Consider the following 14,231-nt stretch of genomic DNA (forward strand, 5'->3'; position numbering starts at 1 on the left):
GGGGCAGGAAGAATTTAATAAGGAATTATGGGATTTGTAGTTCTCTGGGCTTTGATGCATGCGCAGTAGAGTGCTTGGATGTCATTGGTTGAGAGATCATGTGACATGTTTAAGCGCTGTATTTAAACCAAAGTGTTTTGTAATAAACCTTAATCTTGCTCCTACACTCACAGAGTGCAGGCTGGGGTTCGTGCCTTATTCAGCACCCCAAATGGTTGCCCCTAACAGGACTTCAACAGGCATTGGATACCAGGAGCATTAAGCTGTGGGATGCCTGCCGGGGGTGTCCATTTTGCCAGAATCAAAAAGGAAAAAAAGGAAGAATACAGCGCGCAGGGTTGCCTCTGCAAAAAGGGACAAAAAAGAAGAAAAAAGGACGAAGAAACGACAACAGAGCTTCAGCACACAGAGGTGACCAAAAGCTGGCAATATGGGAGGGAAGTATTCCCAACAGGAGAGAATTTCTCCAGAAATTAAACAGCTAAAGCTATCACCCATTTTTTTAAAGAACAAAACTGAAATATAGGAAAAAATAGACTCTGGGGCTTATTACATTGGATTTCTATGCATGAACCTGCATTACCTCTGACTGGACCTTATCAAATATCATCTTGGAGGAAAATAGGGAGCAAGCTCATTGAAAAAGCCAGTGAAGGACAAATAGACGCTCTCAAGAACTTAGCAGCATAGAAAGAAATTATGATAGCCTTAAATGCACATTACAAGAAATCAAAAGCGACCCCGATAATAGACTCTTTTCCCCTTAGCCCTCCTCTAGCCCCAGCACCTCCCCTGACCGTGTGGTACTAGAACAATAGAGTAGGGAGTGTGCACGTTGGCGGGGAGAGATGGGGTGGAGGGGAAGCCCGGAACGGGGTCGGTGTGGCGGCAGTGGGTAGTCTGGAAACGCATGGCGCTGGGTTCACCCTGGAACCATGTACTCCTTTCTACTCCCTCCCCCCAGTCGCCGCCATTAACACGTGTTCGGGGTCGGGCGCAGCGCTCGCCGCGGGCAGTGCCCCCCCGCCCCCCCACGCATGGCCACATGGCCTCCCACCGCACCAAGCCCGGTCTCTACAGTAGGGGTTCCGTTGCTCACCGGGGCTGCCGGAATGGCGGCCCCGCTGCTGACAGCCGGATCCGTGGCAAAGCCACCCACGGCCGTGCTGTCCGCCCCTGGAGCCGCGGCAACGGGAGCCACGGCAACGGGCGGCGCGCGGTCGGCGGCCAGGGTTTCAGCCATGGCGTATGCCAGCTGTCCCACCGCCCCGTTCGTGGCTGCCCCTGCGCCGCTGGCACCTGGAGCCGCTGGCTTTGCGGCGGCGCCGGTGGCGCCGTCCGCGGGACTGGAACGGCCTGGAGGCGGGGCAATGGCGGCATGGGGCGCTGCCACCTTCGTGCCGGTGGCCACGGCAGCTGCCGCCGCCGTGCGACTTGTGGCAGCGCCCTGCCCCTCGGGCGCGGCAGCGGCGGGATGTGGCATGGCGGGGGGTGCCGTGGGGTCCACGAGAGCTCTGTTCGCGGCGCCCCCCTCACCGGGCGCCGGGCCGAGCAGAGCGGTGGTGGGGGAGGCCGAAGCGGTGGCCGCGGTGTTCACGGGCGGTCCCGAACCGGGCGGCGTGGCGGTGGCTGCGCCGCAGCGGAACAGAGCGCTGGCGGGGGTGCAGACCACCCGCGCCGGCGCTGCGGAGGCTGCGGCGGGGGGGCAATGGACAGACTGCTATTACGGGGGTCAGGGGGGTCTGCTAACTCCCTTTAGCTGCGCAGCGGCCATGAGACCGCTGCAGAACAACCACGCAGCAACATGGACACAGCCAGCTTACTCCTGCCGCGAGGCGGAAGTGAAAGTGCCTCTTCCGTCACCACCAGTTCAACCAACACACAACAAATGCACAACCGCTAAAGCACCATCGTGGCACTCCTACCAAAAAACCAACCCACAGCCCTCACCAGCCTCAGAGCAGCTTCTACGACGGAGACAGCCTGATGTAGGAGGAAGAAGAGAAATTGACTCCCTGGAAATCATGACTGAGCTCTGGCAGATCGACCTCGGTGAGACGAGGGAGCCAGCAAGAAGACAGGCACTTTTGGATGCTGCCGAGGAGGAAGAGCAGCAGACATGGCTGCAGGTGCTGCTTCAACCCAAGGAAGAAAATACAGACTGGGAGAGCGCATGGAACATATGCCTGCCCGAGCCGAGACCAACAGTGAAGCCAAAGCTACCGATGTTAAAATGGACAGTATACATATTAACTAACCTATCAACGCTAGCAGTCCTTGGTTTTGTGCTACGGGAATCTCAACTGGGACATCACAGATCACCCACTGACACAACTAACAATCCAAAGGTAATACTACAAAGCACAACAGACATGCAGCTATCAGCTCCCATATTTAACTTTCTAAGTCATAAAAAGACAACCTTACTAATTAACAAATTATCTGCTATTATAAAAGGTTTTTTTGTGTTACTAGGGGGAAAGATAAAAATCTTAAGAGGGACCTTAAATCAAGTATTTACTTCTCGCTGTTTTAAAATGCTGTTTACCAACATGCCATACACAACATGGAAAGCCAAACCTAAACAAGTAGCAAAGAAACAACTGGTTACAATTTCAGCTGCAAAAACACATAACCCTGTACGCACAGTTACTGCAAAACCCTTGATAAAGCAAAGCAAACAAGTCCAAAAATGCCCTACTGGGCTGCAACAAATGACACAGATAAAAATACACACCCCTAAATCCATTCAAAACACAAACACGCATAAATTGGCCTTTACCCAAATTAAACAATTAGAGTGGGAGGCAAAGACAGAAGTATCAAATGTTTTTAACAGCAAAACAAACGTAACTATCGTCCAAACCTGGTTAACAAGTTTTCTTAAACTAACATCCCCGAAGCAAAACACAGACATCATAACCAGCAATAGCTCAAACATTAATTCTGTTTCGATTAGACCCACTGCAATCACTCATTCTGTAGAACAGAAACTATTTCACTCAAGGAGAGGATCAATTAAGAGCAGATTTTTCCTTAAGGCAGCTCAATTGCAGGTAAAGTAACAAACAGCCCAGAAAACAGATACCCTAAATCTGTGATACAGTGGCCTTTCCTTAAAACAAAACTGATGCATTTACATACACTACTTTCATGGCTAGGCTTCATGAACGAAGATTTGGGAAGGGCTCTACCCACGTTTGTTACAAGCGCGTTGGTGGCTAAAAAGGCCAATATGAGATAGACACGTCCGGTTGCAAAAGGCACAGCAGAAAGACTCCTTAGGAGGTATATTTTGCAAGGCATGATTCTTTCTGCATTGTCTTTTCTCCTCAAGGGTGATCCTGCGTGCTTTCTCAAAAGCATCAGCAGCGTTATAGATGGTGTGTCTCCAGACCTCCCTACTGGAGGCCAGAGTAGACCAGTTATGTTGATCAATATGGCCAAGGCTGAAATGATGTTTCAGCGAGTTCTTGTATCTTCTCTTTGGGGCTCCTCTCTTGCGGCAACCAGTGGCAAGTTCACCATAAAGCAAGATCTTAGGGAGGCGGTGATCTTTCATCCTTGAGACGTGCCCTGCCCAACGCAGCTGTGTTCTCAGCAACATGGCCTCAATACTTTCGATTGCTTGTTCAAGAACAGATGTATTAGTCACATAATCTGACCAGTGAATATTTAGGATTGTACGGAGGCAGCGTTGATGGAAGCGTTCTAGGAGGCGCAGGTGGTGGTGTATAAGAGAGTAGACAGCACTATGGCTCTGTAAACACTGATCTTTGTACTTTTCTTCAAGTGTTTATTTCGCCAAACTCTTTTATGAAACTTTCCGAAAGTGCTATATGCCTTTGCTAACCTGTTGTCTATCTCCCCGTCAATCTTACCATCTGAGGAGATGAGGCTAGCTCTCAGTGAAGTTCGCCTTCACGAGGAAGGCAGCCTTAGAACACATGGTGCCGGTTACACACTCTTTTGGTCAGGTAAACCCAGAACTGAAAGGCATCTCTCAGGAGTTGGCTTCATGATCAAACTCTATTGTTCCTAAACTAGAAAATCTGCCGACAGGTCATTCTGACCGCATTATCTCCCTACACCTTCCACTACACAACAAGCAACACGTTGTCCTCTTTAGTATATATGCCCCAACTCTCCAAGCTGACCCTGTTGAAAAAGATAAATTTTACACTGACCTGCGCCGCCTTACCCAAAAGGTGCCCGCTGATGATAAGATCATTATCCTTGGTGATTTCAACGCCAGAGTAGGTAAGAATTTTGAAACCTGGAAAAGAATATTAGGCAAGCATGGTATTGGAAACTGCAACGATAATGGTCGACTTCTGCTAGAATTCTGTGTGGAGCAACAGCTCACCATCACTAATACTATCTTTCAGCAGAAAAATAGTCTGAAGACAACCTGGATGCATCCCCGATCTAAGCATTGGCACCTCATCGATTATGTCTTGGTGCGACAGAGAGATGTCCGCGATGTCCGCCATAACCGCGTGATGCCTAGTGCAGAATGCCAAACAGACCGTCGGCTTGTGCGCTGTAAATTCAACTTCAATCTTAAATTCAAACCTAAAAGGGGCAGTATCCCAAGGAGAAGACTCCAAGTTAACAATCCTCAATCAGCCACAGTGAGAGACAGATTCCAGGCAAACCTTCAAACTAGGCTTGAAAACCATTCCATAGATTCTACAGATGCCTCTCCTGAAACAATTTGGCACCATATTAAAAACAGCATCCTGCAGTCCTCTGAAGAATCCTTAGGGTTCTCCCTCAAGAAGAACAAGGACTGGTTTGATGAAAACAATCAAGAGATCCAGGAATTGTTGAGGAAGAAGAGAACCGCTCACCAAGCACACCTTGCACTGCCATCCTGTCACGCAAGAAAAAGAGCCTTTTGTCTTGCATGCAGCAAGCTCCAACAGAAACTCCGTGACATCCAGAACAAGTGGTGGATCAATCTAGCTGAAAAAACTCAATTATGCACAGATACGGGTGATCAGAAAGGATTCTAGGAGGCCCTGAAAAGAGCATATGGACCTACATACCTCTACTCAGCGCTGATGGTCAAAGGCTTCTAACAGATAAAACCTCCGCATACACTACTAGAAAACCATAAAAGCACAGCCCTACTATTAACAAAAGACCTTTCACTAGTCTATCAATCTCTCAAACCTAAAGAAAGATACATTTTCATACTTTTTGCCCCTGTCTTCGAGTGGGAAAAGATTGGAATGTTTGAAAACCGAGATTTTACAACTTACTTTTTGGTAAAGGAAAGATTAAAACCCACTTCTTGCATATTTGCCTTTGCAAAGAAAGAGATAATATGTTACCCCTCAAACATAATAAGAATAATTTACTACTTAGCAACTGGGTGGAATTGCATTTTGTCATCTCTTACCCTGTTCTTTTCTTATAAAAACTTTCCTACTAACTTTTTGGCTACATAAACAGGTGATTTACCTTCTGGTGAGGGAAATAACAAACAAACCCCTCTCAGCTCTCACTCAAAATCTCCCTTCTTACATAATACGGGAAAAAGAAAACAAAACATAGTGAACTGAAACTTTATTAACTGTTCGGTCACACCACTGTGAGAGAGAAAAATTCTCTTTGTTGCCTAAAAGCCTTTGCAATTGCCTTTCACTATGTAAATTGGTGTCATTTTAACTAAGAATGTTTAAGTTTATCTCCATAAAACCAGAACACTGAAGCTTTAAAAATTTTTCTGTATTTTTTATTAATTTCCCAGTGACTTTACTTGAATTGTTAAAAAAAAAAGGGAAAAAACAAAACAAACAAAAAAATTGTTGAAAGTTGTTAAAATTACTAGTTTCTCAAACACATCCACATACATGCAATTATTGTAAGAATGTTATTCCAATAACGAATATAGAATCTTAAACATCCCCATTTTTGTTAATTAATACATTCAAACACTCTCAAAATATTTTACAGAACAGTATACATAATGTCAATGAAAGTGCAGAATAGCTGCTTGTAAGTCACAACTGCCTAAGAGACTGAATTAAACCTAGTTATAGTTGCTCTAACTGATATTATTAAGAAATAAGGACTGTAAAAAGTTCCAGAAAAAATTTAACAGGACCAACAATGGAATCTCCAATACAGAGAGAATTACACAACGAAAGATCATCCTTAAAGCCTTCAACTTAGAAGTAAAAGACACTATAACGTAGAGTGACTCACCGCCATTTGCTTAAAAAACTACAGATTCACCTAATCCTCACATCTGTTTCTGCCCACTTTTCATCTGAAATGGACTGAACTGTTATTAACATGTTTGCCAAGATTGTTTTTAAAGGTAAAGAATGATTACAAGAAATAAGTAAATGGGACACTAAGACCATCTGCATCTAGACAAACAAAAGAGGACAATGGAACAATAAGGTACAAACCGTGGACCGGGACTCTATATAAGTTTTACAACTTACTCATATACGTAAGACATTTAAATTGTTTTGTAATTAACCTATGAATGTTATAATTGATTCATGCTGTGCTACAGAGTTACTTTCACATCTCGAAGCCTCCTTCCTTCGAGATTTCACTAACCCTCATTTACCTAGAAAAATACACACCGCATAATTCTTTGTTAGTCACACAAAATCTAATTTTTATATAATACACATCCATACACATACATTCCAAATAGAATAATACAACAACACACACTAGAAAAATACAAAAATGTTACCAAATACTAACTTTTTTTGCAATTTCAGAAATTCTGAAAACCATAAACACAAACAATAATCCTGTGTATTATTCAACAAATGCTAAAACATATCTCACAAATCAGAAAGTATTCCATTGCACAAACACACCGCACTCACCCACAGAACAAGCAATTGTAGAAAGAGCACACCGCACACTAAAATAAATGCTTCAAAGGCAAAAAAGAGGAGAGTCGGTATATAACCCCCAGGAACACTTATAGAAAACATCATATGTTCTAAATTTCTTAAACTGTGATGATATAGACCATAGCAGGTATGAGTGCCAACATAAAAATCAAATACTTTCATCTTCCAAAGCACCAGTTATGGTTAAAGATCTAATATCTAGGCAATGGTCAGGAACAGTAGATGTCATAACTTGCGGGAGAGTATATGCCTGTGTATCCAAGGGTACCAAATTACAGTGGATCCCTTCTAGATATGTCAGGCCTTATATTAGTCCTCCCCCACAACAGAAACAATCAGCAGAAGAAATGAGTGAAGAAATTGGATCTGAAGAAACATGACCAGCAATAGTAAAAGGAACACACCACACATTAAGACACATGCTATAAAAACACAAAAAAAAGAGGGGAAAGAGATATGGGTCTATTCCCTATATGTATAAATCTACATTAACACTACTTGAAAACAGGAACAATCACAAAGAAGCAATAAGTGATACAACAGAACCAAAAGAAACACACAAACAGTAACCAATACAAAACCAAAACTCCATGATTCAAACACAATAAAGGGTTTAAGAATGCATGTGTGAGGAGAGAATGAAACGGTGACCACCGGAGTATGAATGATAAAGTTGAGTGGAGATGTATGTGTGTGTGAACGCAAATACATTTTATGACAAAGACATCTTAAACACTCATTCAACAACACTACCTCAACCAACACTACTTCAAACACAACATCTACAACCCAACACATTTCCCTTTCAAATAAAAATGATGCCTTTACCAAATCACACAAAATCACCCTCAGATAAAAGGTTTTACACATCTACAAACCCCGAGTAATTTAAGGTTGCTTGAAATATTGCACAAACCAATAAAGTTATCAACAGTTCAATAAAGGCCTTAAGACGATAGGCCCTGGTTTTTATATATGGTTAAGATAAGATCGGTTATGACAAGAATGTTTAAAGAATGTATTGTTTTACAACTTGTTAAATTATACAGAGAAAAGGGAGATGTGGCAGGAAGAATGTAATAAGGAATTATGGGATTTGTAGTTCTCCAGGCTTTGACGCATGCTCAGTAGAGTGCTTGGATGTCATTGGTTTAAATACAGCGCTTAAACATGTCACATGATCTCTCAACCAAAGTGTTTTGAAATAAACGTTAATCTTGCTCCTACACTCACAGAGTGCAGAGCGGAGTTCGTGCCTTATTCAACACCGCAGTTTTTCTCTTTAGTTTATCAAACAAAAACCTTTATTGACTGTAGTCCAAAAGTATCTGCAGTGAAATAGAAACGATGCCTGGCTTCTCCACCTAGTTGACAGACATAACAGGATCCAGTTGGTGAATGTTGGAAGGTGAACAAAATCACACCAGAACAGAGTGGTACAATTTTCCCTGAATACAGATCAGATAACTATTGAAAGAGTTTAGTGTAATTTATAATGGGCTTTCCATGTCTAGTTTTAACCTTGAGAAATGTCTATCTTGAAAGATGTGTTCTAGCTCAACTCAGCAGTAGTTCAGGGCACCTTAGAGACTTTTGTGACAAAAATGCAGTGGATGGTCAAAGTGGATGTTCTAGCCATACCTTTGAAGGGCACCAAAGTGCTTTTGGTTCTTCCTTCACATCTTCTGTGGGTTTACTTCGTGATCCATATTTTTGACTGTGGAGGCTAACGTTTGTACTGGAACTTCAGGGCAGATGCAGCTGTTTAAGAAAGGATATATCTGTAAATGCTGTAGTGTGGCAAGTGATCCAGACTGCATAAAAAAACTGTTCTAAAGATGTACATGGAAGACAACCAGCCACACATGGAATTTTAGAAGTCCTTTGTCCTGTTAAGTCCAGTCTTGTAAATTAATAGTGTATCTGGTGATTCTGTGCCACTAGATAATCTTGTGGTAATATACAGAAGGTGGAATACTGTTCTGGATTAACAGTTTCAGCTCATGTATTGTATGTATTTCAGCTTTTGTATGATTTTTGATGCCTGTATAATTTTAAATGCAACAAGAGTATGTCTGTATTGACACTTGGTTTTTTATCTTGTCCAAAACTTTCAACTTGTGTTTTGGCTCTTGTTTGTAAAGTGGTATTTAGTCCTTCAAATAAAAAGTGCAGAAGTGCTTAGCAACATTAGCTTATCATTATTTACAGCAAACCAGTTTCCTCTTTGTGCACAGAAAACTAAAAAGTATATCCTTCCTTGGCTGAAAACTTCCTTTCTGCAAGTAATTAAAGATGCAAATATCCCTTACAATGGCCATTTCAGCCTTCTTGCAGCTTGGGGCAAAAACACATTGGCAAAAGGACGTCTTGTCTCTGATGTCTATGAAGCCTCTCTGAACTTGACCTGAATACGAACTTGTACAAAAAGGAGCGACAAGAACTTGAGAACAGAGTATAATTATGTAAGAAATTTAAAACATGTTGGGGAGCATGTTTCAATGAGATCAGCATTCCAAGTAGTCCCTAACAAGAATTGGATATTTGTATCTCTGTTGTCACTTATTTTTCTTTATGACTGATCATCTGAATTTTTGTGTTAAACTTTCTCCACGCTGAAACCTTATACCTGATGGCAATCCCTTTCAACAGACCTTTGGTGCAAAGTTGATCTTGGTATTCTGTACAACTCACTCATCTTTAATTATTTTGGTACTGGTAAAGAAAGTAGGTGTTTAAAAAAAAAAAAGAAAAAATAATAAAAAGGTTTCACAAAGCACCTTGTGTTTTCCTGTCCCATATTGAAGAAGCTAATAAATTGCATGATCTTAAGAAGTCAAGAGAACGAAGAGCCACAGTACTGTCATGGAAGTAGTAGGTAACACTGGTCACCTCCACATTGCAGCAGTGACCAGGATGGAGTTGGGCTAATTGCTGCCATTGGTATCAGAAGCTCCAGAGCTTAGCTTCTATTCAGATGAAGCCACTTTCTCATGAAGCTCCCAAACAGTATTTTTGTTCTGAAGAAATTCTTTATTCTATTTTAAGGATAGTTTTTCTCTTTTCTCAGACTGCCTTGCATGTTCTTAGTAGTTTTGTTGGTTGCTACTCATTGAAGTGTATATGTAATGTCTCACTCCTTCCTTATCCACCTTCACATCAGATGGCTGTTGTATTGTACTTAAACTACTCTGGAAATCTATGGTTTAATCCTAGCCAACAACCAAGTACCACGAAGCCTCTCAATCCTGCACCATTGGGATCAGGGAGAGGATCATGATGGGAAAAGCTACAAAACTCCTGGGCTGAAATAAAGGCTGTTTAATAGGGAAAGCAAAAGCTCTGCACACAAGCAATTAACTGCTTCCCATGGGCAGGCAGGTGTTCAGCCACCTCCAGGAGAGGAGGGCCACATCGCTTGTGATGGTTACTTGGGAAGACAAATGCCACAAGTCCAAAAGATCCCCCCTGTTGAGAATATTTTAGACAATACAGGACATAACATATTGCTTCAGACCTGCCTGCACAATCCATGCCTGATGCAGGATGATGAGAACCATGTGCCTTGAGCAGATGTGTGTCCTTGAGCAGCAGATATGAGAAAGGTATGATATGCTAGAGGTAAACAAGAAGAAAGAATGTTATCCAGGGTGTTAGAAACCAGAGGATGGGAGGGCCTGGAAATGTCAGAGTGTGTGCCTTGAATAGTTGAACCAATAAAGTTATAGCTATAGTGTGTGAAAACTGATGTAACCAATAGAGAGTTAGGATAGAGTGTGTGAACCCTGTAGGACCCTATATACTGTGTGTGATGTTTGCAATAAATGGAGAATTGACTTTACCTCTATGAGGATGTGTCTTTGACTCTGGAAAATTGGAGCACTGACTATACCTCCATGAGGAAGTGTCTTTGACTCTGGAGCTCCTTTTTTGCATCTTCTCGTTAAACCCCCCTTCCTCCTTTCTTCTTCCCCTCCTTTTATATACTGAGCATGATGACATATGGTATGGAATATTCCTTTGGTCAGTTTCAGTCACCTGTCCCAACTGTGTCTGCTTCTAACTTCCTTGCACGTGGCAGTACGAAAAAGCAGAAAAGGCCTTATCTCTGTGTAAGCACTGCTCAGCAATAACAAAAACATCTCTATATTATGAACAGTGTGTTAGCACAAATCCAAAACACAGCCCCATACTAGGCACTGTGAAGAAAGTTGACTCTACTCCAGCCAAAACCAGCACAGTAAGCAAAGCATCAGATTAAGTATTCTGTATGTCATGTATCTGAACCTCTCAGGTGGGTAGTCCTATGTTTCCATACCTTGAGAAGTCCATTTTTGTACTGTGTGCTTTTAAGAATCGTCTTTAACTTTGAATCTCTGTGTGTCCCCTCTATGGCAAAGACTCTACCTGGCAATACTCCTTTTATGAGACAATAGTTTATACCTCATGCCTCCACAGTTCATTTTTGCCTTCTCCTGCTAGAGTCTTGCATCTCAGATGCTCTTGTTTGTGTTGCAACAAGGTCACAAGGAGAAACCATGCAAAGCAGCACAGCATTTGCTGGTCTACTCACAACTACACTTGACCATCATATCACCCTTTCTCATGGGCATTGGGAGAAAAAAAATTTTGATCTATGGTTTTGGGGGAAAGGAGGCAAAATCTTCTCCATCCTCCTTTCCTCAGTTTTACATTCTTTCTTTGGATTGAAGGAGGTTTCTCTTCTGAAAGAGCCCAAGTCTCTTTAAATTCTGATGAGATTTTCCTCGGATACACACCAGGCTTATGTCAAAGAGCTGTGATAACAATTGTTTGTAGCAGCAGTCTAATTGCTCTTCCAGGCTGAAAGTATTCCTGGCTGAGGTACTCTTGGAATCTGTTTCAACTCCATAGATATAATCCTGTTTCTACTACAAAATGATGAGTCTAATCTGCACTTTAAATTACAATGAAATCATATCCACAAATTGGCAGGCATTGCCCAGACTATCACACCTTTCTTTAACATATGGACTGACTGACACAATCAGAACAAATGATTTTCCAGAGTTTTTGCTCTATCTACTTGGCAGCATTTCTCATTTAAGATTCCTGTAGTGAGTCTGTATCTCCAATGATAGTTTAGATTTTCATCTGATGTAAATTATCATAGTTCCAGTAGACTTCAATGGATTTGATGATTTATGCCACCTGAGATTCTACATCTGAAAACTCTGTAATAAAAAGCAGCTGCTACTTATAACTAATCTGAAAAATTATAAGTTCCTAGTGTGTGTCTGAGTCTAGCTATCTTAATATGTGTTATCCTGCTGCCAGCACACCCCTGCATACTGGAGGTTTAAAGTCCTTTGCCTTTCATCTGAGTAACTGGGATTATGTCCACTATTTTGTCAAAAATGGAAGTTGAACAGAGACTGGCATAGTCCTTGCCAGCAACTTTTTCAAGGAAACCCAAAAGCCTACACTCTCTCAGCAAAGCCTGTGAATTTGGCTCTGCTAGAGCTACTCGTATCTTTATACTGACCATGAACATTACAAATATTATACATGTGCAATTTTTAGAGCAGTTACCAAGGTTTGGTACTTTAATGTGTTTTAATTTTGGTTTCTATATTCATCTTCAAGCCATGTGAACATTACTCAATTGGTATCAATTTGAACTTGTAAAGAATATAAGATTGCATAGATATCAACTATTTTATATCAAGAATATGATAAGAGTTTGTAGTGTTTCATAGAAAACATAGTCTGTGACCTATTCAGAGGAATAGGTCTCTAACTTATTCAACTGATGGAAGGGATGCCATCCAGGGGGACCTGGACAAGCTTGTGAAGTGGGCCCATGTGAACATCATGAGGTCCAACGAGACCAAGTGCAAGGTGCCACACCCGGGTCAGAGCAGTCCCCAATATGAATACAGGTTCGGGGATGAAGGGATAGAGAGCAGCCCTGATGGCAAGGACTTTGGGCTGCTGATGGATGAGTGGCTGGACATGACCCAGCAATGTGCACTTGCAGCCCGGAAAGCCAAATGTATCCTGGGCTGCATCCAAAGCAGCGTGGCCAGCAGGGCAAGGGAGGGGATTCTGCCCCCTCTGGTGAGACGCGATGTGGAACACTGCATCCAGTTCTGGATTCCCTAGCACAGGAAAGACACGGATCTGTTGGAGATGGTCGGAAGAGGGATGGAGCATGTCTCCTTTGAGGAAAGGCTGAGAAAGTTGAGGTTGTTCAGCCTGGAGAAGAGAAGGCTCCAGGGAGACCTTATAGCACCTTCCAGTACCTAAAGGGAGCCTACAAGAAAGCCAGAGAGACTTTTTTACGCTGGTAGATAGTGATATGACAAGCGGTAATGATTTTAAGCTAGAAGTAGAAAGCACCATAGAGCTGCTCACTCCCCCCTCCACCAGTGGGGCTGGGGAGAGAAGTCCTGGGTTGAGCCCTGGGTTTCATAGGGAAAGCAAAAACCACACACACAAGCAAAGCAAACAAGCAAAGCAAAACACTGCTTCCCACGGGCAGTAGAGCAGTGCTCCATCACTTGTGACAATTACTTGGGAAGACAAATGCTGTCACTCCAGATGTTCCCCCCTTCCTCCTTCCTTCTTCCCTTCCCTTTATATACTGATCATGATGCCATATTGTATGGAATATCCCTTTGATCAGTTGGGGCCACCTGTCCTGGATGTGTCTCCTCCCAGCTTCCCTTGCACTGTCAACTTCCTTGCCACTTTGGCAATGCGAAAAGCAGAAAAGGCCTTGGCCCTGTGTAAGCACTGCTCAGCAACAGCAAAAGCATCTCCCCATTATCAACCTCGTGTTCAGCACAAATTCCAAATTCTACACAAATCCAAATTAACTACTCCGGCCAAAACTGCACGGGTTTATATTAGAAGTCAAGAAGAAATTCTTTACTGTGAGGGTGGTGAGGCACTGGAACAGGTTGCTCCAAGAAGCTGTGGATGCCCCAAGCCTAGAAATGTTCAAGTTTGCATTGGATGGTACTTTGAGCAACCTAATCTGTCTTTACCCTCACTTCTGTATGATCACTGTCCACGTATTTGGGTGACTCTATCTTACTACAGGGGAACAATGTCCTCTGCTCATCCCAAACTGCTGCTGCTTTCAAGCTCTTACATTCTGCATCTTCCTGCCATCTTGTTACCACATAGTGACCACGTTTCTAAAGTAATCACCAACGTGAGAGAAAGGGCAACAAAGACAAAAAAAATATATGGAGATCATTGTTTCAGTGCACCTGCAGGAAGCCTGAGGTGTGGTTGAACTAGTCTGTTCTGCCCTTTGGCACTATTTTGTATGTACTCAGGGGAAATAAT

The sequence above is a fragment of the Neopelma chrysocephalum genome, unplaced genomic scaffold (assembly GCF_003984885.1).
Source record: "Neopelma chrysocephalum unplaced genomic scaffold, ASM398488v2 Primary Assembly neopelma1_97102, whole genome shotgun sequence".
In the NCBI taxonomy this organism is placed as follows: Eukaryota; Metazoa; Chordata; class Aves; order Passeriformes; family Pipridae; genus Neopelma; species Neopelma chrysocephalum.